This window comes from Phocoena sinus, chromosome 7, assembly GCF_008692025.1.
Source record: "Phocoena sinus isolate mPhoSin1 chromosome 7, mPhoSin1.pri, whole genome shotgun sequence".
Classification (NCBI taxonomy): Eukaryota; Metazoa; Chordata; class Mammalia; order Artiodactyla; family Phocoenidae; genus Phocoena; species Phocoena sinus.
In genome coordinates, this window is record NC_045769.1 from 57,101,484 (window position 1) to 57,115,891 (window position 14,408).

Below are 14,408 nucleotides of genomic sequence, written 5' to 3' on the forward strand. Positions count from 1 at the left end.
TTTGAGTCTTCTCTCTTTAGTCCATCTAAAGGTTTTAAAATTTTGTTTATCTTTTCAAAAAATCAGCCAGGTTGGGGGGAGAAAATTTGTAGATGGAAGACTTCATTTTGGATAGGGTCTCTATGCTCTGATACAAGTTGTCTTATGTTGTTGTCTTTGCTTCTTACATTTATATTTTTTTCTGTGTTTCATGCCCGAGAATTTCCAAATACAACAACAAAAAAAATGAAAACATAGTCCAAGCTATCCCCCTATTCCCCTATTCTCCCAATTTCCAATACTGATTGCTGTTTCTGTATTACATTTTTTTCCAGCTATGCTCTATTCCTAGTATCTGAACACAAAACTCTTATTTCCTGGGTATTATGTTTCCATTTTTAAATTATTATCTCTAGTATACATGGCATGATGTCTTGAAATACCCCAAAAAGAGGCCAGTTGTTAGCAAATTTTCATAGCTATACAAGGAATCACTGTAAACAGACTTGATGCTATACTTCTCTTGCTACATGCATAGGGGAGACTATATATTACTCCAAAGAGAGAAGAGCTATTTAATATTTTGTATATGTAAAGTATTTAGGACAGTATCTGCATCATAATAAGTCCTTTGTAAATCTTAGCTGCTGCTGCTACTAATACTAGTGAAAAGCCTGCAGTTATGTTGTGACAAGGGGCAGTTGGGCTGGTTTCATTAGGTCTACCAACCCCTGCCATGGACCTAACACATGTGTGGTAGATTAGATACCTGCTTCTCACCTGTGAGGGACCTTCTGACCCTTTGGGGAGACCATCTTTGTAGATCTACATTTTTTTGCCATTGGCTGCCCCTTGGGAACTGTCAGAGTGTCAAAATGAAACCCTGGGATGTAGCATGCGTGTGGGCTATTGCTCTGAAGCAATGCTTCTCAAATTATGTGTGGTGAAGGATCGGTTTCTTTTTTTATTTCCAATCTGTCACAGCCTGATATTTTGCAAAGTGTAATAAAAAATAATTTAAAATGGAATAAAAAATCAATATACACAAAATTCAAGTCCCATTTTTGAATTAGATTCAACAGACATAAACTTAGGCTGCCACATGGCTGTCAACAACTCTAAATGCTTCCTCTCAACTCCGTTCTTGTCTCATCTCTGAACAATAACCAGCAGATTACAGAAAGTGGGCCTCACTTTGAGCAGCAACGTCACAAAGAACAATGAAGAACCACAAAGGCCTGTCATTTCCATACTATTTTCCTTCTGTAGAACTCAAAGGGCTCTCTTATCAAAGCAGGGGATGCTACGGGTCCACAGGGCTCAGGCCCCACCTTCACTGGTGCACAGCTGGTGCCCAAGGGGTAACGGACGCCACAAGAGAAAGCTGCTTCTGCTGGGTGATGGCCATTCTCTCAGCTGGGAATTTACACACAGCTAAGTGGTGGGCTGTTTAGTGCAGAGGCACAGGTGTGGAAACAGTCTCTGATAGGCAGGTTTATGGCAAATAAACACATTGTGTGATATACTGTAATCAACTATATAAACAACTTTAAAATTGTCTATACTTCATATTTCCAGCATTTGGTTTTGTTAATCATATGTCTTCTTGACAGCAATTAAATAGCCTTGAGAGAAAATGTACACCTGCTGTCTCCCCTGGGGAAACGGCATCTCTTTTGTGAATGACATAAGTTCTCCATAAAACATAAGCGAAGATAGGAGAATTGAATTTGGAGATATGTCTCCTTCCTCTCTTGTTTTATCTCTAGTTGAATTGGAGGGCACGGTTTAATATAGCTAAGCTTTTTCTGGATCCCTATTCTAAGATTCTTTTCAAACCCAAATATTTCCCAGATGAGCAAATTGGAGACAATAGATAAATGAGGTTGTGACAGGTGTCACTTAGCGAGGAAGGAGCCGCGTCTGCCTCACTTGGCCTGTGCTTTCACCCCGCCACCCCCCAGTTCTGGACCCCAGCGCTCTCAGTTCTTCCTGATTTCTGCAGCCCATCTCATCTACTTTTCATGAACACCATACTGGTCCTGTTTTCCTTAAAACAGCACATAACAAAATGTTTCCTTTGCTTGAGTCAGATTCCAAACAAGCTCCATTCATTAGGCTTGGTGTATTAAAAGTCAGTAAACCAAGAGAGAGGTGTCCCCACTCTTGGGATGGGGTGGCAGGTGAACGGCTGCTGCTAGGAGGGCCGGGAGGGCGCTCAGGACTCAGCATGCGCCGGGTGCCACTGTACCTGGGGTGGGCTGAATCTTCTCTCCGGGCTGGTTCCATGAGGCAACATTTGGGGTGTAGTGGCCTGGAGTATGCTTTGGGTGCCAGCCTGGGTCAGCAAGTGGTTCTGGTGGCACCAGAAGGGTGAGTGACGGCCCCAGGACAAGCACTTCAGGTGTGACAACTACCCACCGTGCTTTAGCTACTTGGATTTGGGGTGGCAGTTCATCGAGACTTCTTCCACCCCAAGCGGGCTATCCTCTTCCAAGCTCCATATATAGTCTTGACCACAAAGCATCACCAAGGCTTCACAAACTGGTTGAGCCCTGTGTCGTGGAGCTGGAACTTGGAGGACCTGAGCCCCACTGTGTTTTGATAAGTTGATGAGTTGGGAGCAGCTGTCCTGAAGAGGAACATACAGCTATGGACTGTATCATCCATTCTTAGAATGGTTCCACCCACTCTACCTATTTGAAGAAAGATGGCTTCAGAAACACCATATTTTTCAGTGTGAAAGCAAAGGCAGAGCTTTATGACCTTGTTAGCAAGTAGAAACCTGACCTGCTTTTGGTCTGATGGAGAGTAAGAATATCCTGATACTTATTGGAACTCTACAAATTTTCTTTCTTGGCTCTACAATGATATCCCGGTCAAGGATGAAGTGGTAGTGATTGATGATGGGGTCAGAAATACTCCTGTTATCATGGAGGATACTGCAACTATCAAGGTAAATTCAAACCAGGGAGGTTGCTAGATCACAAGTAGGAGGTGTGCACCACTATGGACGAGGCATCCTAGGACTATCATTAGGACATGGCCATGTCTGACGTCGCAAGTGAATCTGAAATCATTTCAGAACTGGTTCAGACAGTAAGTTTGGGGGGAAACTGTTGTCTCAACATTGGACCAACTAAAGATGGACTGATTGTTATCATCTTCCAAGAAAGGCGTCTTGCTGCTGGGAAGTGGCTGAGCATAATGGGGAGGTTATCTATGCATCTAAACCATGGAGGGTGCAATGGGAAAAGAACACGGTAATTGTATGGTATACCTTAAAAATATCAGCTTTTTATGTCATTTTACTGTGCTGGTAAAAAAAAAAAAAAAAAGGAGTCTTAAAGCTTCAATCCCTCATAACTACCTTAGCTACAAAGGTAAGGATGCTGGGATCCAGGAAGACCTGAAGTGGTCCACAGGTCTGGGTAAAGGCCTCCTCCTTTCTTCGGTCTGACCCTCTGCTCTCCCAGTTGAGTTTGCTTGGGCTGTAAAGCTGACAGGAGTGGAATGATCATTGGAGTTCAAGAGGAAAGGGTCACTGCCTGCTGCTTGCTGCTTTGATTTTCCTCGTATAGTACCATCATTATAATAAACTAACTTCTCTTCCCCATCCAAAGATGGCTTTTCCAAAGGAGCTGAGTGCATTACACCAATGACTCAATGGACCAAGGATCTGAGCTCCATTGCTAGCGTACTTCACTCTGGACAACAAAAGAAGGGACTGAATAATGAAGCTCTGAGTTCATCCATTCCTACCTTTGGAAATTATCTACAATGGAAACTTCCCTCCATCCTGCGTTTGATAAACTTACTTGATTACTCAATGACTATAGTTAAAGAAGAATCCAAGTCACCCCGTTGCCTATGGGAGGAGGTAGAAAGAGTTTGACCAATTCACCGTCTGATGTTTATTTAGCATCAGTTATCACCAACCCCTCCCAGCAGCACCCCACCCCAGCAAGTGCGGGAGAGCCTGGAGGGGAAGGAAGAGGGTTGCTGGGCTGCTTATGTTCACTCTTCAGGAGTCTGTGAAGCAAGCTAAGAGCTCTGAAATTCAGTCTGTTTACAGTGATACCATGAAGAAAATGGATTTATTCTACCCTGCCTTTTCAAATATGATCAAATAAATACATTTGCATGTCAAAAAAATTTATAGGTCTTCCTACCATTTCTTTCTTTGTTTATTTTTCCTTGCAATTTTGTTTGTTCGTTATTGTTGAAGAAACTGGTTGTTTCTCCTGGGGTTTCCAACAGTTTGGATTTTGTTGATTGTGATGTTGTTTAATGTGTTCCTCTGCCATTGTAAGCTGTAAATTGGTAGTCAGATTTAGAGGCTTGATAAGATTCAGGTTCAATTATTTTGTCAAGAATATTTCACACGCAGTGTTTTGCACTTCTATTAGAAGGTATAAAATGCCTGATTGTCTCTTTTTGGTGATGTGAGCAGCCATTGGTGGTTATTGCCCAGATTCATTAATTCACTAGGAGGTTGCAAATGGTGATATCCTAATTCTGTCATTCCTTATTTATTTATTAGTTGAAAAAATTCTGTAAAGAGAAAGTTCCTCTTGATTCTTTCATTACTCTGAGACCAGTTTCTCGTTTTGTTTTGTTGTTGTTGTTTGTTTCTTTTTAAAACACAATGGATTGGTTCCCTAGCATCCTCTAAAGGTGATTAATGAGTTTAGTTTTTTGGTATCGTACTGAACTTATGGATTTAAATATACTTGATATGTTTCAATCCATTGCATTTAGCATCCCCTATGGATGCTCAGATGAGCCCATCTTTAAGCTAGAGCCCAAATCCTTTGGACAGAATCCTAGTAGTTTTCCATCGCTGCTTCCTTACTACGTGGTATGACAAGATATTCCAGATACATTTAATAAACTTCCTGCCTCACACCTGGAATCAGCCATCTTTCCAAGAGGTTTGGTTCCTTTTGGTGGGAAATAGTATTTAGAGACACAATCAGGGTTCTGGAAGTGCTCATTGCTGTTGGGTTAACCATTGTTTACAGGCTTTTCCAGTGGACAGAACTAGAAAATGAGTCTTTTAAAACACATATTATGAATTAGTATTGCTACCTCAGATTCATTTTCAGAACTACAGGATTTTTACTTACTGTCATTGGTCTTACATTTGTGTCTGCTCTCACCAAAGCTGCAAATCCCAGTTCTCAATGACACCAATATATATACATTTTTTGTTACATACACAACAGTTTCAGAACAGCAATACTAATACTACCACAATATGATTATTGAATCAAAAGACACAAAAACCAGTTAGAAGACATAATGGAAGAAAAGACTGTATGTCTGATAGCTAAAAACAAAATACCTCAGTGTATGTTTAACAAGAAATGTTCAAAACCTATGTGAAGAAAATTATAAGCAGTCATGAAGATATAAAATTAACTTAGTTGGAAGGATGAACTGTGTTCATAGAAAAACGCAACATTGTAAAGATCTTAGTTATTCCTATGTTTATATAAACAATTTCATAAAATTCCAGTAAAAATGCTATCAGGTTTTTTTCCTAGAGCTAAATAAATCGATTATATAGTATGTTTGGAAGAATAAACATGCAAGAATAGCCAGGAAACCCCTCAAAAAATTGTATAATATTAAATCATATCATAAACCTCTACAATTAAAACAGTTTGGTATTAATGTATGAATAGCTAGACAAAGTATAAAATTCAGAAATAGACCTAACTGCATATAAAAATTTAGTTATGATAAAAGTGTCATCCCTAATTAGTGAGGAAAAGATGGACTTTTTAATAAGTGGTATTAGGATAACTGGATAGCCATATGCAAAGAGGTAAAATTGAAGCCATTCCTTATACCGTATTCCAGGACAAATTTTAAATGATTGGCAAATTTACAGGTAAAAGATAACATATTAAAAAAAACTGCATGAATTACCTGAAAATCTGACATGGGAATAATTCTCTAAATTACAACTGAAAATCCAAAAGTAAGAGGTACAAAGTTTGACACATACAATTACATAAAAACAAGTGCTTTACATTTAATCCAAAGGAGTTACATTAGGCCCATTTTGCAGAAGAGAAATCTGAGACTCAGAGAAATTCAGTATCTTGCTGAAGTTTACAGTTAGTAAGAGGCAGAGGTGGGAAACTAACTTATTGCACACTGAGCCACCTAGACTTCTGTTCACCCTAAGCACATTGAGAAAATCAGAATATAGATTTTCCAGATCCCACTCATAATTGGGGAATAAAATCTTATTAATACTAGTAGGCCAGTCCCACTGTTTGATATAGACTTCATGTTGAGTTGAGAAGAGCTTTAAAAGGCATAGGAGGGCTTCCCTGGTGGCACAGTGGTTGAGAGTCCGCCTGCCGATGCAGGGGACACGGGTTCGTGCCCCTGTCTGGGAAGATCCCACATGCCACAGAGCGGCTGGGCCCGTGAGCCATGGCCGCTGAGCCTGCGCATCCGGAGCCTGTGCTCCACCACGGGAGAGGCCACAACAGTGAGGGGCCCGTGTACCGAAAAAAAAAAAAAAAAAAGGCATAGGAGTCTAGGGAGAAAGAGAGACTTCAGTGTATTTTGAGGTCAAACCTTAAATATAGTATGACACTTATCATGGAAATTTATGCCTCTTAGTTTTTATTCTCTGTCAGAAACTCTCCTATTAGCAGCACCCTCATCTCATGCTTCCTCCTATCTCTATACAGTGAAACATTGTATCAACCCCAAGAATCCTGTTTTAAATATATGGAAGTTGAAAGAATCTTCAGATCTTTTTGTTTACTATCAGCAAAGACAGTGTCTTGGCTAAGTTATTTTAATGGGAATAATCAAACTGGCTGTTGGGTTTATAAAGAAAGAAGGTGCCAACTGATTGAAGGTTTCACTTCCCAGCTGGTATTTTGTGTTTGTGCAAACTAAGCAATTAGTACCAACCTTTATTTCTGCTCTTCCTTTCATTTAATTTGTTTACATTTTAATTTTTCATTTCCTTCCAATGCATCTCATGCCTACTCAACAAATACTGAATCTCTCTTTCTGTTTCTCCAGGAAACTTTTAAAGCCAATTGTGCTTACTCTCCATTAGGAACATGGTTATTTAAAGGGGCTTGTGAGAACAATGCAATTCATTCATTCATTTCATAAAGATTTATTAAGCACCAACTTATGTATCAGGCATCGTTCTAGGTGTTGGAGATATAAGGAGGATAAGGCAGACAAGTTTTTGTTCTCAAGGATCTTACCTTCTGTAGAAGGAGATAGAGGAAAAGCAATGAACAAACACAAAGCCAGATAATATCAGAGTGATTTGTTCTGTGAATAAAACATTAAACACAGTGATGTGAGAGGGACTGGGGCAGGGAACTTCCTCAGCTTGGATGGTCAGAGAAGTCCCTGTCTAATATTTGAGTCACATGAAAACCCAGGCAGAAAGTTGTCTAGGCAGAAGGAATAAGTGCAAAGGCCCTCAGGCAAGAATGCAGGTGTGTAAAATGACAAGGAAGAACGCATGTAGCTGGAGGGGAATGAACTACACTGAACTGTAACTGACCTCCAAGTAGTTAAGGATTTGCTTATTTGTTAGTTTATTCATTTATATTCTACCTTGTTCCAAAAAGGATTAAAAATAGCTCTTTGAATGTTGCTGTTTCTTAGAGTGCTATAGGTACACCTTTTATCTGAGAAAAATAAAAGTGAGTCCTTTAGCAAGTAAAATCCAACAGATAGATCTAGGACAGGGCATAAAGACTATGGATGCAGGATATTCACTTTTTTTTTAGAGGCTCACACACCTTGAAATGTCATTTAAGAAATTATTTTTAGAGAAGACTGTTGCACTGAATTTAATTTCAAATCAACAGACCCATTATATTCTCTAATTAATCATGGCACATGCTATTTACCAAACTCCTGTAAAAACAAATTTCTTTTGTACACATTACAAAGAAATGTTACATAAAATTAAGCACCAAGTAATGACTTTAATTTGCGGTTAGTTAATAATACACAGATGATCACGCGGCTGTAAAGGAAGCCACTTGGGACGTTAACAGATGTGCTGGCACAGAGGAATTGGAAACAGGCAGCCTGTGAGCTCTGGGAATAAAGAGGACCCAAGAGACAGTGGACATTAGATGTTCTGATTCCAGTAACAGGCAGAAACCTGCTGAAGGCCTTTGTCCAGAGAAGCCTGTCTGAATGAATTTTAGGTTTCTTCATTGGCTTCTAAATTATTTTCTACTTCTTGCCCAGCAAAAAGCTTTTACCAAATGGAATGAAATTTTCCTTTAGCCTGAGCTTTGCTGAATGGCCTTGACTCAAAAGCTCTTCTTTTCAGCTTTGCAAGAAGCTATAATTGCCCCAAGTTCTATAAGCCATGTTACTTAGCTAATTTCTTGGCACTTAATGAATCCCAAGCTAAGAGACTCAGACTTTACATTTTTGGAAGTGAAAATAAAATAGAGCAAAGCCCTAATATTTGAAAGAAACCAATGTTACATTTCTCTGAGGTCTGCAGGCTACATAAGCAATCATATAAACAGACACACAGAAATGAAAATTCCCTATCCCATGTTGTAGCGGATGGGTTGGAAAACCAGAAGATTTGTGATTAAAATTTATTTAAACCTTTAGGAGGGAGGAATGGAAAGTTGGTAGGAGACTGAAGTGGCTCACCTTTCTCTTACAGAACTTTTCTGATATTTTCTCAATTCCACTTCTTGCTCCCATCTAAAAGCCACGTAAAAGGGGATTTGTGCAGTGAAAGATTCATGGTGCCGAGTCTCAAGAGTGGACTTCAATGTCTCGAGAAGCAGAGACTCCTAAAAGTCATTTAAAGCTCCCAACAATTCACAGTGTGACTCTTGTTTGTTATTTAATCTGTCCATGTGCCTCCTTTCCTTTGTACATGAAATGGGTAGCAAAGAACTGTTTACTTCAAGATGATGTTTAGCTTTCCAAACAGGTGACAAACATCCTCATCATCTAGGTCGTGGATTACGTCCGTACCAACATTGCTTCTCTCAGCCATCTATGGCTGGTCTCTCGTTTCCCAAGGATGCTGGATTAAGTCATTCTTACCATTCTTCCTGGAACAAGATAGGAAGGAAGAAGTCTGTATGACTACGTCCAGAATAAAGGTTCACGATAGTCCTTACCAGGCTTTGGGGTAACAAGAAAATGCACTCACACAACCTGGCACACACCCCATTACGGGACTAACGATGAGCTGAAAATAAAAAGGAAACTTAAGGGAAGCCTAAGGAAGGGATTAATCAACAACTCCAAGGCAATACCATGCTGTGCTTATGTTTTTTGCAAATATTGACTTTGAGGAATTAAACATGTGACTAAACTCTATGTCATTGTTCCTGTGAAAGAAAGTTTCTATGTGACTATTTCAGACCAAAGGCAAAGCAGAACAGTAGAGGCAAGAGGGAACCCCAGCATAGTGCTGTAACTTTCCTTCCCTGTAGGGAGGGCAAGTGATGTGCATGTGGTTACTGAACATGGTGTATCACATATCGAGAGAGATATCTCCCCACACACATGTAATTTGAACTAGGCAAAGGAGGGAGTTAGGAAGGGACCTCTGTTTCTTCTTCTTCTGAGTTTACAAAGCCATCGTAGACTTCTCCAGAAGTAGTCAGGGACAGGGAGAGAAGTATGAACCCAGGGGAGTTGAAAATGGACATGGGCTAGGGAGAGAGAAAGTAAACAGAAGGTTCTGGAGCCCAGACAACTCAAATAGCTTGTAATACAGTCAGAGAAGAAAGGGTGATTTCTTTGGAGACGAGGCTGCAGTGGTTCTGGAAACCAGGGTCCCTCACTGGGCAAGTCATGACTGTTTCAAACAAGATCATCCAGTAGCTGACCAAGAAGCCAAGTGGTAGTGCTTTGATGTGAACTATTTGTACTATATAAGACATGGATGTGTTCTTTCACATAACCTTCTTAGAGCAGTCTGTCTCAGACCAAATCTTGACTTCATCCTGATGGCATGTTTACTGACCCTGTACAGTTGGATTTGGGTACATGGTACATTAGGTGATTATTCAGCAAATATTCACTCCTGTCCCCAACTCCTGCCTCTCCATACCTTAACAGAGGAGTGTACTTTCCTGCTCCATTGATGTTGGGCTGGGTCATGGGACTTGCTCTGCCCAGTGGAATAGTAGCAGATGTGACAGAAGCAGAGACTGGAAATGTGCTGGTACAGTTGGGCTGGCCCTTCTTGTGTTTCTGCCATGAGAAGATAATGCCAAGTCCAGCCTGGTGATCTAAACAGGATGAGAAAATTCATGTACAGCAGACCTTGACCCAATCTGTAGCTTGAAATCAAGGCCAGCTGAACCAAGCTTGGACAAGCCAAACGCCATGTATGAGTGAGAATAAATCATTGTTCTTTTAAGTCACTGACATTGGGAGTGGTTTGTTGTATAACATTTTGCGGCTATAGCTAACTGACACAAGCAGAACTGCTGACTGAGCAGGTGAAGGAGACAAGGAATATGCATTGTATAGTGTTTACAGGGCACACTGGGTCAGTGGAATGGTGGCATCCCTGAGCCATGAGTGGTGGGGGCTAGCATATAGGGCGTACCCTTGGTGCACGGTAGCACGATGATATAGCTGGACACAGATCAAGGGTCAGAATGAGGTTGCTTGTGAAACAGGAGAGTACTCTGGGTCTCCTAGTGTGTATACACACACACACACACACACACACATATATATACCAGTATGTACCAGTTACTATTGTGGGTACAACTTTGTATGAGTTGGTATCCATGAGAGCTCTTGTTTTTGGAACAAGGAGACAGAGTGTGCTAGTGTTGTTCTTGGTGGTGGTTTCTTTGTTTGTTTGTTTTGTTTTGTTTTGCATGGCTTTGAGAGGGACACAGAGACATGGAGAATTGAAGACATGTTCTAGCATCTGCCTGCAACTGATTCCCTGGGCCGGGTTACCAGTTGATGGGAGAAGCTGAAGGAGCTATTTTCATGAAGGACTTTGTCATCTGGACCCCAAAGTGGCCCCTCCTGTGCACACTGAAGTGTGGCACAGAACCCAGATGAGGACCATCACCCTTACTGTTCTGAGGAACCCAGAGAGCTCTGGCTCCTTGCAGATTGGTGAGTGAGGGAGATGTCGCCTGTGTTACAAACGCTGTGTTCCCATCATGGGCATCATCCATTGCTGCCATGGTGAGGTTCCCTCCTGCTGAGTCATGAGTGGAGGAATAGAAGATGTGGGAGTGCTTGGGGACTTGCATGAAAGGTGTGCGAGCTAGAGGAGACACTTCTTCGGGACTCCCAGGAATATACTGGGAAGGCTTGCCAGGGAGGCTGGAGCTGGGTGAGGCTGAGAGAAAGTAATCTAAGATAATAATGTTAATGGGACCTCATTTGAATGCACATGTTGAAGGGCCACAGAAACATACCAGTTACTTTATGCATGTGCTTGAAAGGTCTAGTTGGCCCAATGCCCACTGTCAGTGAAGCTATCGTGATGATGCTGGGCAGTCTTTCTTCAATGGCACATTTGCCTCAACAGATGACCCAGCCCTACTGGAAGGAGAGCATCACCAAACCAGTGCCTCTGTGGAAATTCCACTGCATCACTTTAGGATGATAATAACACAAAGGAAAATGGAGGAGAGAAATCAAAGGATGAGTGAGAAAGGGTGGTGTGGTCGGTGGATCAGTATATTTAGCAGGTATCTCAACATGCATTCAGCTGAGCATCTACCGAGTTCTAAGATAGGAGGTAGTTCCAGACTATACCGAGAAAAGAGCTTTTCTCTCAGGTACAGACCCCCTGAATCCTCTGTATTGCTTTCTGTGTCTACATTTCAAATTCCCAATAGAATTAGCATATATTGGGTTGGCCAAAAAGTTCGTTCGGGTTTTTCCATGACATCTTATGGAAAAACCCAAATGAACTTTATGGCCAACCCAGTATTTAGGAGGGTATAGATGCGCTTAAACGTGTGGATATTGAATCCCAGCTGTGTCACTCACTAGCTCTATGACCTTGGGCAAGGCACTTAATTTCTTCCTGTCAGTTTTATTCATTCATTTGCTCATTCATTCACGCATCCATCCATCTAACACTTACTGAAATCATACTGTGTGTTCAGGTACTCTGCTAGGCAGTGAACAAAAGATACACAACCTCTAGCCACATGGAGCATAATATACTAGTGAGGGAGATGGCAAAAACCCCCAATAAATGAACAAATAAATTTAAAAGTGTGAAGAGTATTACGAGGAAAACAAACAAGGAGCTGAGATGGAGAAAAAGGTACTTGTATTAGGTAAAGTAAGTAGGGAGAACCTTTTTATAGAGGTGTCATAATCTTGGGAATGTGCCTATGCATAAAATTGGGATAACAATAAAGCCTTCATTGCATCATAGTGAGAGAGGCCTAATCAGATAATGCTATTTTAACACATTTGATTTAGTGCCTGTCACACAGGAAATGTTCAACAAATATTTATTATTATTTCTTCTATCCTTAGCACATAGACTTAGTACATACTACTTAGTACATAAACTTAGCAGACAGAACTTAACAGATGACTTTGTACATAGTAGGGACTCAATAAATGTGTGCTGCTGATGGGTTATGAAAAGAATATGGTGGCATGGTGACACCCATCACTGTCCACAGTTTCTGGCAGCATCGGAAGGGCTAAAGTTGCTCTCTTAGAAACATACCTGTGACAGCAAGGAATACATCAACCTCTGGACCCCCAGAGTGAGCCCCCTGCAAGATAATATTGTTCCAGGCAGAAATCAAGAGAAACTTGGTGCTGATTTGTGCCACAGTTGCTTACAGTGTAAACAGAAGCCACCAGGGCTGTCCACTCAGCACTTCTTACCAGTCACAGAAAAAAAATGTTTTTCTTCTTTAAAGGAAAGATGGAAGAAGGGCATTTTTAGTGCAGGCTGCAGCTCTTTACAACATAAATTGCTCAGCCCAGGGGAACTGAAATGGATGAAGTGTATGAAAAGTCAGCTAATGAATGGAGTTTGGGTGAAAAAATGATAAAAGAAATTGCTTGATTTTATTTTTCTATCCATAGCGATGCTTGTTTTTAAAGTGGTCAGTGATGCAGGTCTTATTGACATTGAGCATTTGGGGGAAGAAAGCAACAATACCTCTGTGATCGCACAGTGGTTATAATAGGATTAAGTATAATAATTTATTTGCAAAATAAAATTTCAATTGGATACTAATTGTATGAATTTCCAGGGCCCTTGTTTTTTAGACAGGAGAAGGAGAGCTACCACAGTGCTGGTCCACTGGTAGAACGGGGGAGAAATTACCTTCAGCTCAAGGATGGTATGTTGGCCAGATTATTAATAGAGATGCAGCTTGGAAAGGGAGGAGAGCACAGATTGAGTGGTGGACAGTGCCATTCTGGTCTTGGTCTGTCACTTGCAGACCTGGGCCTCATTTGTACCTCTTTGGGCTTCCTGATTGATGTGCTCAAAGAGGTTACAGGTATATTGTGATCTAGTGAACCCTCAGCACCTAAGGTCTGGGTTAACTGAGGTCCCAAGCTGGTTGTCAGTCCAGGACTCATCAAGGGCAGCCTGAGAGGCTCTGACAGCACGCCGCACAGTACCTGTAAATGGCGGATACCATGAGCTTCTTGGCAAGGCACTGAGCTCTCCCAAGAGGTGCTCTTTACTAAGTACCTCAACTGTCTGCTGCAGAGCACACTGCTGCCCACGGTGGGCAGAGGGTGAAGAGATGCTAGAGACTTGTTCCAGGGGACCGAGGAGACTCATGTGCAGTCCAAGCCTGGGCTGAGAGAGGAAGATGGAGAGAAGAGGAGGCCAGGTGGGACTCCTGCAAGGCATAGCTCCAAAGGCAGCACTGCACCTCTTTCTTTACATATACTGGGTAGTTAGGCCCATTTAAATGTGCCCTTTTAAAAAAGTCCACGCAGGTGGCCGGGCAAGGGCTCTAGCACTGAGTGAACATTCTGCATGTTCAAGCACCTTTCTTGTGAAATACTTAGAACAAAAAAGTTTGATTTGAAATCCATTTCCATTATCAAAAGACATTTTCAACATTTACATCGGTCAAAGAAAATAAAAAAGAAGAGTTCTTCAACTCTTTAAAGATAATCTCAACTGTTGTAAATTTTTGAATGGCTATAAAAAACGGCTTTCAATTTTTTATCACCACTTGTGGGAACAAAGTTCCTCATCAATGGTTACTATCAAGAATTTGAAGAGAGATCATTAAAAAGACTTGATCAGGACTTGCTTGTAGCCATTTCAAACATAAAACCTGGTATAAAACAGTTATGTGCATGAAAGCAAGCTCAACTTTCCATTAAAAATTTTGGAAAAGATTTTATTTTGGGCTTTTATACAAATTCAATATTTAATATCCATCTCT

General features: G+C 41.0%; 1 pseudogene; it reads left to right on the forward strand.

The window, feature by feature from the left end:
- Positions 1-2,250: 2,250 nt before the first annotated feature.
- On the forward strand, positions 2,251-3,496 carry LOC116756355 (annotated as a pseudogene).
- Positions 3,497-14,408: the final 10,912 nt, after the last annotated feature.